Source organism: Stylophora pistillata, chromosome 14 (genome assembly GCF_964205215.1).
Source record: "Stylophora pistillata chromosome 14, jaStyPist1.2, whole genome shotgun sequence".
NCBI lineage: Eukaryota > Metazoa > Cnidaria > Anthozoa > Scleractinia > Pocilloporidae > Stylophora > Stylophora pistillata.
In genome coordinates this window covers 20904218-20922453 of record NC_142532.1, presented here as the reverse complement: position 1 = coordinate 20922453, position 18236 = coordinate 20904218, and the positions used below count along the sequence as shown (strand labels likewise).

Sequence of the window (18236 nt, the reverse complement as noted above, 5' to 3'; positions counted from 1 at the left end):
GCTCGGACCAGGATTGAGGGAAACATCGCCGCTTCTAAGGAGACGACTTTGTTGAAAACTTGTGTCGGAGTTGGCATAGTAGTATGTCCTCGAGCCAAGATATCTTCCACCACGTGGAGCAGAGACAAAATGGCGGACGAGCTCACACGTCGGGAAAGGCTGCAATTTCGGTGCAAAATTTTCTCTAGGAGACACAAAAATTCTCAGCTGGAAAGCTGAGTCACTTAGAAAGCGGTTCCAACCTGAGTTTTGACCAGGATTTGACAGAAAGCAGAACAAATTTAGCAAAAGTACGGGGACGCCAAACACACGTCCGACCGCCATTATACCGCTGACCACCGATAGAGGAACTACTCGCAGAGTACAGGAGAGACAATACAAAATTGAAAGAAGAAGTATCGAAACTTCAAATTCAGCTTAATGAACTTCAAATAGCGAAACAGCAACAAGAAAAGGCGAACAGACACCTCATGGCTGAACTCTGGTCAGAGCGTCGTGAAGCTCTCGAAACTCTGTTTAATCATGAAGCCGAGAAAGAGAGGATGGAAAAGAAATGCAGTCTACTCGAGAAAAAATTACAAGATGCTGAAGCAAAGCTTTTCAAGTTGGATAATTTGAAGTCGGATGAGAACATAGCTTTTTATACAGGTTTTCCTAACTGCAGCACATTCCTGGCAATATTCAATCTGTAATATTCCAGAAACTTCTTTCATGTGACTCAGCAGTTTCCAAAAATAGTACAACTTGTAATACGCTATAAATAGTAATAGAACATTCTAGATAACTAGAGTAAATGTATAAAAGCTGGCTTGTGAGAAGTACAAAAGAGATTTGCCCGAGGGCTTACCCTCGTGGCTTGCTGACTAAACTTTTGGAAGCTATGATATGACGAGGCTATGACCTTTTGACCTTGCGATATCCGGAGAGAAGAAAGAGATGAAAAAGACGATAGTCGAGAGAGGAAGAAGATAGGGAATACAGAGTTTCCTATGGAGTCCTCCGGAAGAGTTTGTGTACCAGGAAAGAATGCGATAAATCAAGAAAGCCAAGCGCTGTGGTCTTCAGTCGGCGGATGTTGGAATTGGAAGTTGATAAAGACGACGAAGACTTACACGGCATGAAAGATTGTAAGCCTGCTTTATGAACTGCTTAACTTAATCTTTAACCTAAGTAAATTAGGCAATGTAAAACTAATTAAATAATAGTTGAAATGGGTAACTGCTTGTAGTTACATTTTTGTTGCGTGCCATATATCGTACTCGGGAGTCTATTTTCATATATGCTTTGTTAGCGGACGTTTGTTGGTCATTCGTGCACGTAACAAAATATTTTCTGGGTCCCCTCCCATCGCAGTTGTTGTGGAATGTCGATGCCGCCCAGCCGTCTGTCTTAGCGTGCCAACACCTCACAAACCTGCTCCGCTTTGAGCTAAGGAGGACTGGCTCTAGATAAGAAAGCAGCTTTTCTGTGTAGTTTTTGTAGTCGAGGCTGGTAAGAATAACGGAACTATTCAGGCCACCTGTACAAATAAACAAAAAATAGAGGAAAGGTAAGGGCGCCCTACCTTTAAGTTTTCGAGTCATGTTGCATTAGTCATCTCCATGTTCACTTAACCATTTCATTTCTCCGAATTACATCGTGACAATCATTTTGTGACGCATGTCGATTTTAGGTATTACTTCCCTTTCCGACCCAGTGTATATTAGGAAGTGCGCTTTATGGAAAGGCTGTCTCAGTCATAGGAGTTGAATTCGCTTTCTTTTCAGTAATTTAAATGTTGGTGAGAGCTTCGTCAAGTTAAAACGACATCGGATATTGTCATGTAGTTAAATTACGCTACGTTATTTCCTCATTTTTACTTTATCTTTGTCAACAATGGCAACCAGCCCTACCAGCTCAAGACTTCCCATCCCCCACCGGTCGGGAGTGCATTATGTTAGCATCAATTCCCCATCCCCGCCCCTTGTCGCATCCTTGTCCTCAAAGAATGTACTGTGTACTGACCAATGACGATTTCAGATTTGCGGGTGCATTTACTGATGACGTCATTTTTCAATGACGAAGAGTGATCTTAATTCGAAATCAGTCAGAAATTGTGTTTCCCTATGATCAGAGTTAATGATTTTTGCAAGAATAACAGCAGATTTTTGTAAACTTCAAACGGCAAACTCTCAATGCTTGAGTCAACTGATTAAGATATGAATTCCTTCACGGATCTGTCATACGTTCTTTGGATGTTAAATAGGAGAAAGTGAGCATACGTCAGGACGATACCTACCTTCAATGAGAACTCAACCTTTTTTCTGAATTTGTTTGTCCAACATTTTCTCCCGGTGGTGGCGGCAAATTACGTCTAATGATCACACCTACCAAGTAGTAATCTTATGTGGTTCTTAGTTACAAGGTGGTTCAAATTCGTAATTTTCTGGATGAAATCCCAGTGTGATCATCTATTTGACAATTGTAAGCAGTACTTTATTTAGTAACTTAAAAGTTTTTGCCCAGCGAATTCTCGACAACGGCTCGAATATTTCAGCCTTGATTCAGTTAGCGAACTTGCCCTCGAAATTTTTCAATAGTTTTTACAGCAGTGACTCTTTGCGAGTGAGAATAAAATAGATATTTTTTGTGGGAGACAAATTAAAAGCAAAAGCAAAAATAGTTGAACAGTTATTGAGAGCGTTTTGTGTCTCGGTCTCTATTTCTAACTCTGCTGATCCAAACGACACATCAAAAAAAAAAAAATATAAAGCGATTAAGGCTCTTTGAGTTTCCCAGCAAGTTGGTTTCTTTGATCTTTGCAAAGAGAATTTCTTCCTGACGGGTGATTTTCTGCTACGGTGGTCAATTCAAATGAGCACGCGCCAAGTAACAAGGTTGTTTGTCAGCTGAATGATTGGTCAAACAAAACGGCGGGAAATCGTGCGCGTGTTACTTCGGCACCAGCTGGGGAATGATGCATGGGATTGCTGTGAACTGATACAACTATTGATTTATTTATTGCCAGGAAACTCTGAAATGGTGATAAGCGCGGGGAAAATTGAACTGTGGACAGGCGCATGGAAGAACAAAACAGTAAGCGTGGAAAACGTGAAACTGGACCGAGGATCGGGAAACTTTGCCCACTCGTTTGATTCGGAGAGCGATATGCCCGTGCAAACATTTGACTTTGGGATTCTCGAACTAAATTTGTTCTGCTTCAATCGTTCACAACTAAGGACGAAGGTTATATCACAATGGTTAAACAATGGTGGTTAATTGAGTTTTATTTACATTCAAAGGATTACGATTGATTTCTGACATAAAAACCGCTAACCCTAAAGTCAGGCACAGATATGGTCAGCGGATATGAATTGAATGGTCCTGATAACTTCAAAAATTTTATCAGACCACATCTTTGTATGACTAAAAACTTATCGACCGACCAAGGGTTCATATGTACTTTATGTATTGAGAACAAATGGGGTCAAAAGAATCAATCGTCCGACAAAGTTTTTTCCATACAATTTGTTAAGCAGTTTTTCAAGTTATGGTGTGTTAAATACATGTTAAATATAAAGGGGATTTCCACAGAACTTTCAATCTACGTTTACCATCAACTGCGAGGTGTGGCGTTTATCGTGTACACTCTAATCAGTGTAGATGACATGAAATCTAGTTCAGCCCTTTTTCAGAAATGTTTATGGCGCTCTGTTAGTTTTCAACCGGCTGTCTTCCTTTCTTGGTTTTGAAGACTAAGAAGACAACTATTTTGATTACTCCCGCTCATATTTAATCAGTTTCTTCTTCATTTCAATCCCATCAAGACGTACAATAGATTCGGTGTACTGTCGATCGAAACCGTCATTAATTTACTCTGGGATTAATCGTGTGACGTCGAAGTGCTCAGACTGCTGTACAGATTGCGAGTCTGCTGTCTGAAGGGAACAGAAGAGTACCTTTCCGAAAATACACATCTCAAATAACGGTCTTTCGCAGGTAAAGCTAAACGTGGATTTTAAAACTCGGTATCTCTCAATCCATAACACGGTTCTCATTCAGTCTAGAAACAAGCGTAATATCGGGCCCACGAGAAACTGCGGCCAGCTGTTTCCCTGAGAACTACAACCGCTGCGGTTTACTCGCTCTTTCGCTCGTCTTTATTAACTGGAGACTGGAACCGACTTCTTAAGTCTTCTATCCACCTCCAACCTCCCCTAGAGCTATTAATTAATACTGTTTTAGAATGTTTCCTTAAAACAGGATTATGACCTTTCAAGATCCTAGCCGCTTCGCTGAAAGACTAAAATCTAACAGTCTGGTCAGGCTTAATGATTAAATAAGTTAAACAAGAAGTTAAAACTTGGGTGACATGTTCTTTATAGTAAGGTTCGATGGTTATATTCTTGTTTGAAATAATCATTTCTTTTGCTTTTGGTTATGATAATGTATAATAGAGATGTTAGAAAAAACTGGAAAATAAAATTGAACCACGGCTTTGTATCGTTGTCTCTGTAATCGTCTAAAATGGAGAAAAGCAATTTTTCTTTCTGAAAGTTCTTACAGAAACATATCGCAAGCAGCGAGTGTTTAACTTCTGTGAAGCAAAACATTCCCCCTCTCGCGGTCGGACATCCAAGCTAACAATATATCTCAACAACAACAAACATATGAAACATATGTATGAACTGCGGTTATGAGACGTATATGTGAACGATCCTTCGCAGTAAAGCACTATTTGAGCAATAGTGAAAATCAGACCTGAAAAAAATTTCAGGCCTGTACGGGATTCGAACCACTGACCTCTGCGATACTAGTGCAGCGCTCTACCAATTGAGCTAACAAGCCAACTGGGAGCAGGCCATCAAATTAATTCGACATAAACCCGTAGATGATAAATCAAACAACAACAAACATATGAAACATATGTATGAACTGCGGTTATGAGACGTATATGTGAACGATCCTTCGCAGTAAAGCACTATTTGAGCAATAGTGAAAATCAGCAATAGTGAAAATCAGACCTGAAATTTTTTTCAGGTCTGATTTTCACTATTGCTCAAATAGTGCTTTACTGCGAAGGATCGTTCACATATACGTCTCATAACCGCAGTTCATACATATGTTTCATATGTTTGTTGTTGTTTGATTTATCATCTACGGGTTTATGTCGAATTAATTTGATGGCCTGCTCCCAGTTGGCTTGTTAGCTCAATTGGTAGAGCGCTGCACTAGTATCGCAGAGGTCAGTGGTTCGAATCCCGTACAGGCCTGAAATTTTTTTCAGGTCTTATTTTCACTAAATATATCTCAACGTTAAAAAATTATTGATTAACCTTTTAAAATGACGCATACGTATGTATATATATCTAAAAAGTGTAAAATTTTGACTTTCGTAAAACAGTGCTCAATACACAGAAGTAGAGCGATGTATATATTGGGGGAGGATAAAGACAAATTAACTACAAGCTCATTCCTACAAGCCCGTTTCGTGGTTGCCCACTCATCGGGGTTTATATATATATCATAATTTAGCTCTAAGGAACTGAAAAAAAAAGATGTTCATGTTACTTAGTCATAACATTTCCATGCTACTCTTTCCAGCATTGAATCCAGAGGGTCTCAATGTGGTTAACCGTTAACAGTAAAACGGCCAAGTTGACGAATTTTAACCATTTGTCGTGAAAAAAGGTATTTCTTCTAACCACAAAAGAAGGAAGCTAACCGTTAGCCTTAAAATGACCAAAAATTTTTTAACTGTTGGCCATAAAAGCCTTCACCCCATACACCTTTGCCATAATGGCGGCGGCCGAGTGAAGACTAAAACTAGTGCATAGGGACGAGGCCACCCGGGCATGGATTTGTGCACTTGTGAGCGCTTGTCAAAAAGTTTCTGGCACAATTTATTAATTTATTAATCCAAAAAACTTTATTTCTCAAAGAATCGACTGCTAATATAGCTAAGGCTCAAGTTAATATGTACAATGCCATGCCACTGCTGTGTTCCTTCATGGACTACTAGGGGATATCGCGACGTAAACGGTTAATAAATATCCTACTTCAAGTTTCCCAAAGAAAAACTCGCGAGAAAGCAATGGCTTCATGCAATCCGTCGAGAGGAAGGAAAAAGCTTCAAAGTATTGGACTCAACCATGGTCTGCTCGCACCATTTTAAAATGGAAGACTTGAAGAAAAGTGTTGCGGGAAAAAATATGCCTTCAAACCAATGCTGTACTTCGCCGCGCAAAAGGAAGCCTCAACCTCAAAGATTCACTAGTAAAGCAACTACTCATCAATCATCCAGGGCTTTATTCGTGGTGTGCACACTCGGAAAGCAGCGTAAATGATAAATCGAATGAACAGCTAGAGAGTCAGATTACAACTGTAGAATCTAATGAAAAGAATGTCGAAAATGAGGCAAAGAGAAAAGATGTCGAAACTCAGACCGATTTGATCGAGTCGAAGGATGCATGTATTCAGAGTGATCAGAGTGTTGTCGCGCTTGTGGAACAGTATGAAATGAGAATAGAAGAGCTCTAAAGAGAAATAGAAAGCATTTCAAAGAAGAATAAATGTTTAAAAAGTAGACTTTTTTCTATTGAAAGATTTCGCGCCGACAATCTGCTGTGTCCTTCTACACTTCGTTTCCTGACAACGCTGTTTTAATGCAAATCTACGATTATCTAGACCCCAGAACGTGTTATATGATTGTTTAATTGCGCTCTGGTAAACAGAGGCATCTTCTGAAGTGAGTAGCTCCACATACTAGATTCAGGGAACTTGACGGGAACATGTCGTTTAGCGGTGGAGTGTGAACTTGTGTTGTTTGCCGAGCGTAGTTGTTTTCGTTTAGAATAACGATTATTAGGATCAGGATCAATGATATTTTTATCCTTTACGCTCTTGATGTATTAAAGGACCCTAAAGTATAAGAAATTAGGTCAATTTAAGGGTAAGTAATCACAATTGACAATTTTCTCAAGCAATCAAAACACCTCGAAGTAAGCATCTTGTGCTCGAAACTAGCCTTTTCACTAGCTCTGCTTTTGTCTTTAAACCTCTCGCTGGGTCACCTCTGCCCTTAAACCATAGTCTCAAGTCCTCAGTCTTGAATTGGGAGAGATTTCTATCTCCTAAGGAAGCTCCAAGAATGTCATTTTCGGTTAAAAAGCTCGAGGAATTGTGAGAGTTTGTATTCGCGTTGCCATGTGTTGCCCGGGTGGCCTCGCTTTCGTGAAATTATTCATAACCAGTCTCACACCTCAAGCGGGTTTTCCGCCATTATGGCAAAGGTGTATTGAGACCCTCAACCTACGTAAAGGTCCATCCTTCCGCGAAGGGTAATTTGGAAACCCTTTCGTCAAGTTTGTTTGACTCCTGCATTTTGCAGGTACCCATTTACACTTCCAGGTAGAGAGAGGCGCTAATGTGAGTAGAGCCTGATTACACGTGCGATACAAATAGAACTGCACATGCGAAGCAAATGAAAGTGCACGACGGCGGTGCGAGCTACGAATTCCTCATCTACAACAGGGTAAGAGCATAGACTTAAGGTGTTTCCTAATTCTAAAAACCGTTACTTCGAATGCTCTACAGCCTAAGAATTTCACACCCACAGCATGATGTTCAAATTGGAGAGTTTTCTTAATGAAGGCGCCCTAAGCTCAGCCACGGCCTGACTCGGGCAAAATGCGCTTTCTTTTTTGTACATTAGACTGCTCGTTCTATCGGTTCGTTGCCCTAACAACCAACGCAGGATTTTGGAAGAAGAAGAAGAGAAAAATTGTAAATCACTCCTTAACTGCTCGTGATCTACAAACGTTTCGAGCGTTCTACCAACATATATTCTATAGAGATTACTTACGCCAGTAAACTGACAGAATATGCAGTCTGTCGGTTTTGTAACTAAAACCACGGACGTTTATACTGTAGACGAGAAATTTTCCACCAATCAAAGGACTTCTATTATCTTCGCTATTTTTAAAGGACGAAATAATCAATTAAACACAAAAAAATGTCTGAGGAAGTTTTTAAAAGCTGTGAAAGTAAACTGACACCCACTGAACAGTCCAGCTTTTACCTCTAAGTCCTAAATATCAATTTTTTTTTCTGTAAGTTCCATGCCTCACTGATATACTTTCAGAATAAAGTTTCTAAGCCATTGAAAACAGCTTAAACCTATATAGTGCTTGGAGTGCTTTTTTAAAAATTTATCAAGATATCTTTCGCAATTAAGTGATTTGCTAGATTTTCATAAAATATCGATTAAAAAACCTCATGAAACCTAAAACATCGTTATAACATAGCGCGCGTGCTTGCCTTATCCAAGTCCTATTGAGCCGCTAGGAACAAAATCTTTATTTACGCACGCCCGTGCGTAAATAAGATGACGTGAGCTTTTCTTTTTTACTCGGCTGCGGAGTTGCCGTCCTGTTAAGCTGCGGTGCAGTTTTCCTTCTCTTTAATATGGAAGAAACCAGCGAAGAACGGCCCAATTTTTTTATCGGCATTGATCTCTCAGGTCCTAATCCTACCAGCCGCAAAAATAAAGCCGAAAAAAACTCGCAAGTTGCACGTTTCGCAAATTTGTCGGAAGACCAGCCACGGAAAATTTTGGCCGAAAGACATACAAACATTTTATAGTGGCACAAATCCATTTAGCTTTGATTTTCTCCATTTTCCCCGTTTATTTTGAGCTTTTCATTCAGTTATCGGTTAACTGGATCAAATATTGTCGCCTCAAAAAGCTAGAGTAGCTCTCGGCAGCGCCTCGAGCTACTCTTGCGCATTTTCGTGCTCTCTAAACTTCCCGCGTGCATCCATAACTCGATATACGCACGTTAAGCATGAACAAATTCTTAAATTTAACCTGGGATTGCTTTTAAAACTGAACTAAGATTACTAAAATTGCCAAGAATTGATTTGACTACCAGCTTGGCGACCAGCTTCGTTCGGTTCGGAGACTAATTTTGTATTCTTTACTAAAAGGTAATTCCAGCCTGGTTGCTTTTGAAACATAAAAATGCACCTGCAAAAACCAAGATATATTCTGAACCGAAAAATTTACAAGGAAAGATCTCGATCAGAAACCAAGTCAGCCTGATCGACAAGGTTCACAACAAGAAGTACTAACATTCACTCCGCCCCATTTTTGGCATAAATAGCTTAATTCGTACGGATCAGTATTTAGTGGCTTATTTCGTAAAAGACTTTAAGGTCAGTAGAGTAAAATGAAGTATTCTTATGAAAAATGCACAGTGATCCGTTAACTAGCCATCAGCATCTTAAAAAAAAATAGAAATTCTAAAAATATTCATCTCGGTAACTGAGCTGTCTCTAGTGGCCGATCTAGGGGAGGGGCCCAGGGGGGCCCGGCCCCTCCCCTTAAGCCCTGGTCAAACGGCGCATGATAGTCGATGATAGTTGATGATAGTCGATGATAGTTGAAGCGCGCGCTTCCGTTGGCCACCAACTATCATGCACTATCATCGACTATCACCAACTATCATTGATTTTGAGCTTGTTCAAATTCTTCATGATAGTCGATGATAGTTTTTCTCGTTTGACCACGCGTATGATAGTTCATGATAGTTTTTGGTCAGCTGTTTTCCCCGAAAATCGGCGGGCTCGTTTAAAATGGCCCGGTTTAATCTCAGGCCCGATAGCGGTCAATATTTCCTGAAATGTTTCAAAGTTCATTCGCAACATTTACTTTTAAGCGGCAGTGTCCTCCACTCGCAATTCTTCCACCAATTTCAACATCCCCCTTTCGTTTCTCTGTTTAATCCATTCCCTTGTCCGTCCTCTCTTCCACCAACGCTCTCCAGACTCATCCTCCGTACATTCCTCCAACAAATCGGTTACCAGTAAGCAAGCTGCCGCCCTCTTTCGTCGTGATAAATTCATACTTCAACAAGTTTGTTTGACTCACGCGAAGCCATGTTAGTGTTCACATTTTACGCAGAAAGAGCCTGGAACTAGCTGCTCGCGTGACTTTGCTCGCGCGACTGCCGGTGAACTATCATCAACTATCACGACCTTTTTTGGCCGTGTGACCATGCGAATGATAGTTGGTGATAGTTGATGATAGTTTGAAGAGAATCAACTATCATCGCCTATCTTGCGCCGTTTGACCAAGGCCTTATTTTGGGTAAAATAAATCGCAGAAGGAAGAAAAGCCAGCAGGTACACACACATAAAAAAATTGGGCCCTCTGTTAGCTCAAGGTCTGGATCATCTACTGAACTCAGCTACTCACATAAAGACACCGCAAGTTTGCGATGAGATCTTAGAAACAGAGCTAGTTCTGTTGACCAGGCCTTGTGCGAAGAGGCACTAACCGGCTTAAATTCATTGTTACTATGTACACTTCATACTTACTTAGTCTGCATAGTTTTGCAGTGTTTAGTTTGTTATTTCTAAGAAAACTTCAGTGTCGGATGGAGTAAAAGAATGTGCTCCTGCGAAAAATCCACAGCTTCCAGTCGAATAGCCCGGTGGGTTGGAGTACGTGTGGCCGCAATACGTATAGGAATTTTGATTGCTGTTAGCGTTATCGTATATCTGGATGTCATGTCCCCCACCAAAAGTGGGCCCATAAGTGGAACATCTGTACATGGAGTGTTGCTGGTTTTGGTATTGTGTCAGCTTCACAGGATTGTATCCATTGGCGTTGTAAAGAGAGAAAACAAAAGCTTTGCTGGCTGAAGAATAACCACAGGGACCTAAATTGAGAAGAGTTAGGGACTGGTCACTATTTGTCAGCTAGCGAAAGGAAGGGGTAGAGAAGGATTTTTTGGGGGGAAGGATCGCATGGTTTTCAGGAGAAATGGGGGGATATTAACCTTCATTGACAGGCACTAACGGGGGGGAACTTCAAAAAAAAGGAGAAATTATTTGAAGCGGCGGGATTAATTTGTCACTTATTTGATGATTTCGTATTTTTGGCTGTGTATAGCTAATGTTGTTTTTTTTCGTTTTTCTTTGGATTATCTTTGAGGACTGTAAGATAGGGAGCAGTTTTATGATTGGGAATTTTCGCGCCGGTACCTGTTTTTAGTAAAAAACGTTTGAAACTATGCGAATGTGAAAAAAAATCTATGATGATAATTATTAAAGATGAATTTAATGTGCCGAACTAGAACCGAGCACCCTAATTTGTTAAAAAAAACGAGCAATTGAAATATGGTCCAAAGTATTATTTAAAGGCAACGCGTAATCAGGGACTAAACATCCGTTGTTTCAGCTCCCCAATACGAATAATAGATAAAGCGAAACATGTAGGAATGACACGAAATGGGAATGTCAGAGTTAAATAAAATCAAAATGAAACATCAAAAATCAAATCAAATCCCAAACAAGACCTTTGGTTAAAACGCGTTTCAAACGCGTTTCAAGCTATTTGATAGTTTGTCTACTTTGAGATTTCACTTGTTACTGTCTACAGTGATATGTTTTGTTTCTAAGATGTACTCACTGCTACAAGAAAAGTCCACGATTAATCGATTTGTTATCTGTTCTACGTGTAAGAGATGCTTGCTTGTTTTTTACTCACTGCTTGTCCAGGACACGTCAGTATATCCACCAAAGATATAGCTGTTCACCTTGATGATTGTCACTGTGGGTCCCCTCCCATCACAGTTGCTGTGGAATGTCGATGCTGCCCAGCCGTCAGTCTTTGCGTGCCAACACCTCACAAACCTGCTGCGCTCTTTGCTGATAAGGACTGGGTCCAAATACGAAAACAGCACTTTCAAGTACTTGTTGTAATCAAGGCTTCGAAGTATGTCAGACAAACCGAGGCCTGAGGAGGGAGACGAAAAGTAAAACTTACAGTTGGAAAAATGAATAGAACAATCCTTGTGGATTTGATTGGCAGAGTTGCCTAAAGTGGATAATTTTATCACCCCTCGTTTGGCCCGCGAGATAATCTCACATTACTGGTCCAGCTAGTTAAAAAATTCCTAGCCCGTCTACCAGGCAGTATTGTAGACAACGGAGAGAGTAAAACTTGTTTCTTAGCTCAATCGTTCATTCAAGTGTCCCCACCGACTTCGTTTTCATCTAATATCCACAAACCATACGGATCGCGGCAGCTCAGACTAGTCTTCTCAGACTCGTTACGCAACGCGTTGTGTGACGAACTTAAAGGATTGCTGCGAGAGAGACCGTAAAAGCTTAGAAATTTCTTTGAAATTAGAAAATTAGAAAAAAAGTAAGCTATCCGTACTCCAGCAACACATCTTTTTGAAAATAATTCTACATTCCACGAATTGACTTTGCCACACGTCTTACTAATTTTTTATCCTTGAAAAGGTGTCTTTTACTTGATTACCTGTTTCATAGAATACTTCGATGTCCGTTGGGGAAAAATAAAACCCCCCTGTAAAAAACTACAGTTTCCAGTTGAGTACCCTGAGGGCGTCGTGTACGTGTAACCGCATGCGGTGTAAGAGTTTTGGCGATTCCCAGCGTCGTTGGATATGAAGATATCATGATTCCCCCTCAGCGCCAAAGGTGGGTCTATACGTATTATTTACCACGAATGAGTTTAGGTATTTAGTCATCGTATGTAATCGACAAGGTTCAAAGTGTTTTTTTAACAATAATGTACCTACGTATGATGTGCGATCCTCGCAGTAGATAGCGCTATTTATGCAATAGCGAAAATCAGACCTGAAAAAAATCAGGCCTGTACGGGACTCGAACCACTGACCTCTGCGATACTAGTGCAGCGCTCTACCAATTGAGCTAACAAGCCAACTGGGAGCAGGCTGTTGAGTTGATTACAGGCCTGATTTTTTTCAGGTCTGATTTTCGCTATTGCATAATAGCACTATCTACTGCGAGGATCGCACATCATACGTATCTAATACCGCAGTTCAAAATATCTGAACTTCATATATTCATTGCATCTCAATAATGTACCTGTTTCAAAGAAAACTTCAATGTCAGATGGGGTAAAATGAAGTGCTCCTGTGAAAAACCCACAGTTCCAGCCCGAATAGCCCGGGGGATTGGAGTAAGTGTAGCCACACTCAGTGTAGGAATGTTGATTGCTGTTAGCGTTATCGTATATCCGGATGTCATGTCCCCCACCAAAAGTGGGCCCATAGGTGGAACATCTGTACATGGCGAGTTGCTGGTTTTGGTGTTGTGTCAGCTTCACAGGATTGTATTCTTTGACGTTGTTGAGAGAGAAAACAAAAGCTTTGCTGGCTGAAGAATAACCACAGGAACCTAAAATGAAATGAGATAAGGACCGGCCATTATTTGTCACCTGGGGGGGAGGGAAGAAGGAGGGTCCCAAGGAATTTCGTGGTCTTTAAGAGAAGGGATGAAAGAAAACTAAAATGTCAGATTTAATGCATAGTCGGAAAAAAATCCAAGTCCCAGATGGGATTTGAACCCACGACCCTCCATTCGTTTCATCTCATGCACATGCTCAAGGGTTGTATCCTTTGACGTTATAGAGAGAGAAGGTGAAAGCTTTACTGGCGGAAGAATAACCTGCGCAAGAACCAGCTGAAATAGAAGAACAATGTAGTCGTGCGTTGGAAGTTGGAAGAAAACATAAACCCCCTTGAGGGGAGGGGGGTTCATTTCCTATCATAGACTAGACGGAGAGTTTTTCCAGGCTAGATGTTTGCTAGCGGGAAGGAGAGATTTTACAAATTTGGGCATAGAATTGGTACAAAATGCTTCTATGGACATGGCAAATTATTGGGTGACATCTAAAGCCCATTAATTGGCTCCTGGTGACATTTGTTTTAAAATTTTTATATTCGTATCCAGGCCCGAAATTTTAACTCAGTCTTTTTCAAAATGGCCAAATGTAACATTACCCAAAGTTATCTGTTACTTTCTTCAGATGTAGGCACATAATTAAAAAATTAAAAATGGGTTCGAGAACTGAAAAAAAATCCAACCATCTGAATAAGGCTTCGAAAATATTATATCCGATAAAAAATTAATTCCAAGCCCGCTAGGTTGAGTGATTACTCTAAGAAAAGGGACTAAAACTTAATGAGACTTAATGCAAAAGAAGCCTTTGATCTTAGTGTTGTCATTACTAGATGTTTATGGATGTAATCTTGTGCTGCATGTGTATCGACTAGCAATCATATCCATGAACTATATATGTGTGAAGACATCCTGATGGCCAAAATACGAAAAAGAAATGGTAAAGGCTTGGGGTTCATAGTAAAGGAGAATCGTTCAAAATTTCATGGAGCACCCGCTTCCCCTTTCTCTTCCCTCAAACCGGTAGGGGAAGAATGATTAATCCGATAGAATCGTTTTTGTCTCTTTCTTCAGTAAAAAATTTGATATACCTACCTCTGCCCCAGGACACGTCAGTATATCCGCCAAAGATATAATTGTTCACTTTGATGATTGTCACTGTGGGTCCCCTCCCATCGCAGTTGCTGTGGAATGTCGATGCCGCCCAGCCGTCAGTCTGAGCGTAACAACACCTTGCAAAGTCAGTACGGGATGCTCTGGGAAGAACTGGGTCTAAAAGCGAAATCAGCTTTCCCAAGTATTTGTTGGGGTCCAGGCTTCCAAGAATATGAGATGCACCAAGGCCACCTGTGTTCGTGAACAAAACTCGAATGTGAACTATAATTACAGACATCATAGAACAAAAATAATGTTATTCCTTCTTTCACGACCATGGGAGTTTATCACGAAGAATAGAGCCCCGGATCTACTTACTCACAACGTAAGGTGCTCACCATGTGATCCCATTTAAAATCAATATTACCCCGTGAATATAATCTGCAAATATAGCCACTAAATTTCACGAAAAGCACAGATTCCTAATTGTATGTGAAACGGAGAAACGAAAAGCGAAAGAGTAACGAATTCAGCCGGATTTGACTCGACTCATTGCTTGAAATTTGATGGCAAAACATGCAATTTCCTCCCTGATTTAGTTGATAAACACTGAGATAATTCCATCGCCACTGTTGTCACAATAACCTGAATAGTATTTCGCACTATGGTTCAGCGCATGCACTTTTAGTGTCGCTGAACGTTGTCACGGATTAAAGGTTATGTATTCATCTTTCGTATACCAACGACAGGTTGCTAAGTGTTTTTGTACATTAATTTACCTATTTCAAAGAAAACCTCAATCTCAGATGGAGTGAAATGACGACTTCCTGTGAAAAATCCACGATGTTGGCCCGAAAAGCCTGGGGGATTGGAGTAGGTCTGGCCGCATTCAGTATAAGATTGTTGATTGCTGTTGCATTATCGTAGATCAGGATATCATGCCCCACACCAAAAGTGGGTCTGTAAGAGGAACATCTGTTCATGGCGTTTTTTAATGGCAGAACATGCAAAAACAAGTAATTTCTTCTCTGATTTAGTTGATATGCACTGATCGATACCCAGGAACAATTCGATTGACACTGTCGCCACAATAACCTGAATAGTATTTTGCTGCTGTATATGGTTCAGTGCATGCGCTCTTAAAATCGCTCAACGTTGCCACGGATAAGAATTTAGGTATTTAGTCATCGTATATTAGCAACAGGTTTTAAAGTGTTTTTTCAACAATAATTTACCTATTTCGAAGAAAACTTCAATGTCAGATGGAGTAAAATGACGACTTCCTGTGAAAAATCCACATTGTTCACTCGTCGAATAGCCCGGGGGGTTGGAGTATGTGTAGCCGCATTCAGTATAAGATTATTGATTGATTCCTGCGTCATTTGATACGTGGATGTCATGTCCTCTACCAAAAGTGGGTCCGTAGAAGGAACATCTGTACATGGCGTATTGCTGGTATCGGTATTGTGTCAGCTTCACAGGATTGTATCCTTTGGTGTTGTTGAATGAGAATAAAAAGGCTTTGATGGCGTACGACCAAACACAGGAACCTGAAAAGATGATTAAAATGGAAATAAAGTGAAAGACAATGACAAACTAAAATAGTTGCTTCCAAGGGCGGTGTTTTTTGTGCAGTGTACGAGTGCGGTTGTCAATATTTTTCTAATATTATTGAAGTTCAGTTGGAGCCTTCTTGGTGCTTAGTAAAGTCCCTCATTGTATATTGTAAGCTACACGTCCACATTGCACCTGTTTCATCCATTTGGTCCTTGAACGAATAAAAACCAACATAAGGCCTAAAAATTACTGTCGACAAGTTAAAACACATGGTATGTGCCTTTAGAGCTGACTGGAAAACTTTGAAAGCATTTCGACTACAAATACCGTTAGCCTTACAAACAAAACAAACTAGAGACTCCTTGTGCATAACGCTGCTCAATGATTGATCGAGAAAGCCCTTGGTATCGCTTTTAACCAATGAGAGAAAAATCTTAAACCAATCGTGACTTGGTATATCGCGTTTTTCTCGCGCCTTGGGCATCTTTTTTTCTTATCCTTTGTTTTGATTGGCACGTTTTTTAAACGGGCAGTTGAATAAAAGTTAACTTGGTTTTGGTTTTGCGACAGTCAGTAAATGCAGTAAAGAAAGAGAATATTTGATTTGGATAGAACATATTTGGATCGTAAATTTAACAAATGCTACAGTAATATGAAGTAACGATATATATGTTCATTATAAAACTTGCTTATACTGCTTGGTCACCAGGACACGTCAATCTCCAGATGAAAGAATTTCAAGAAACGGGCTTAGGAGAAATTTTGTCTGCTATAGACACCAAGCTTGATCCAGTCTTACTACCTTATTTCCTTGCCTTTCTAAATCCCTAAAACGCTGCACCGAAAAAAGCTGCATGGCCAAGATATACTTACCGCTCCATGATACATCAGTGTAGCCACCAAACATGGAGTTAACGGCTTTAATGATTGTCACTGTGGGTCCCCTCCCATTGCAGTTGCTGTGGAATGTCGATGCCGCCCAGCCATCTGTCTTAGCGTGCCAACACCTCACAAACCTGCTTCGCTTTGAACTAAGGAGGACTGGCTCTAGATAAGAAAGCAGCTTTTCTGTGTAGTTTTTGTAGTCGAGGCTGGTAAGACTAACGGAACTATTCAGGCCACCTATACAAATGAACAAAAAAGAGAGAAAAGGTCAGCTTTTCCCTGCTTGAAATTTTTCGCGTCATGTTGCATCCGCTATCTTGGTGATTGAAAAGCCTGGTTTCACTAGCAACGCAAGCACAAACGCAAGTATAACACCTGTTATCACGCCGTGAAAACGGCCTCGACGCAAGCATAAATACAAGGGAAAGCGTAAGCTCAAGGGGATAAAAAAATTTTCATTTTCTTGTTCTTATTTTGTGGTTACGAACGCTTATCCTGAGGGAAAAGAAAATGCCGCAGAAGCACAAGGAAATTTACTACAATTTGCTATGTCTGGATAATTATAGCACTCGCTCAACTTTTGCCCACGTCTGAGCCTTTGAACAAAATGGCGGAGGTAGTCTTTGATAAAAAGTGTTTCATGGTTGATCGCAACTATCGAGTCTTATATGACAAGGAGTGTAAAGATTCAAAGATAAAAACAAATAAGCACAAGCTTGGACTCAAGTTGGCAAGGAAAAATCATCCTGGCTTCTCTTTTCTTTAAAAAGAACCCTAAACCTAAAAGCGTTTCATTCTCTTCTTCTGTAACCGATTTCGCTTTCTTCGCCACCATATTGGCCGAGTCGAGATCAACGGGGCCTTGCAACTAGTGAACCAAAAGTCAAGTGTGATGTGAGTCTTGCATGGCCACTTTAATTGACACCTTGAAATTGACAGCAGATTTGTTATTTTCATCGACAGCAAACAAAACCTCCTCTGAAGAGAAGACCATATTCCAAAACCCTTTGCTGAGTGACGAGCTGAAATATTTTCACGAAGTTCAAGAACGAGTAAAGGTACTGCGAGCAGAATTTCAGGAAGTTTCAAATAAGCTGACAATAACCCAGAGGGCATACCTACCTCTCCAAAAATTCACCTCAAGAGTTAGAGCTAGCTGCAGAGATGTTTGACATAATCAAAAATGAAAATAGTCTTACAAGCATCGCAACCATCAATGCGGAAAATTGTTTAAGCGTCTTCATCTCTGCCCTCTCCTTTGGTTGCGAGGAAAAAGCCTTTTTAATACAGGCATTGCTCGTAACATGCAGGCAATGGTAATCAGTTTAAACGTAAAAAATAAAGGCTACTAGTTTCGAAAGAAACTGTTTGGGGCTGCGTCGGTGGGGGTAACGAAATAATTTGGATATATCAGCAAAGCTGAAATGGTAAATTGGCCACCGTAACGATTACAAAAGCTGACGTTTCGAGCGTTAGCC

The 18236-nt window shown here is 40.4% G+C and overlaps 1 pseudogene; it reads right to left on the bottom strand.

The window, feature by feature from the left end:
- Nucleotides 1-10383: 10383 nt before the first annotated feature.
- Nucleotides 10384-15299, bottom strand: LOC111330880 (uncharacterized; annotated as a pseudogene).
- Between the last annotated feature and the right edge of the window lie 2937 nt (nt 15300-18236).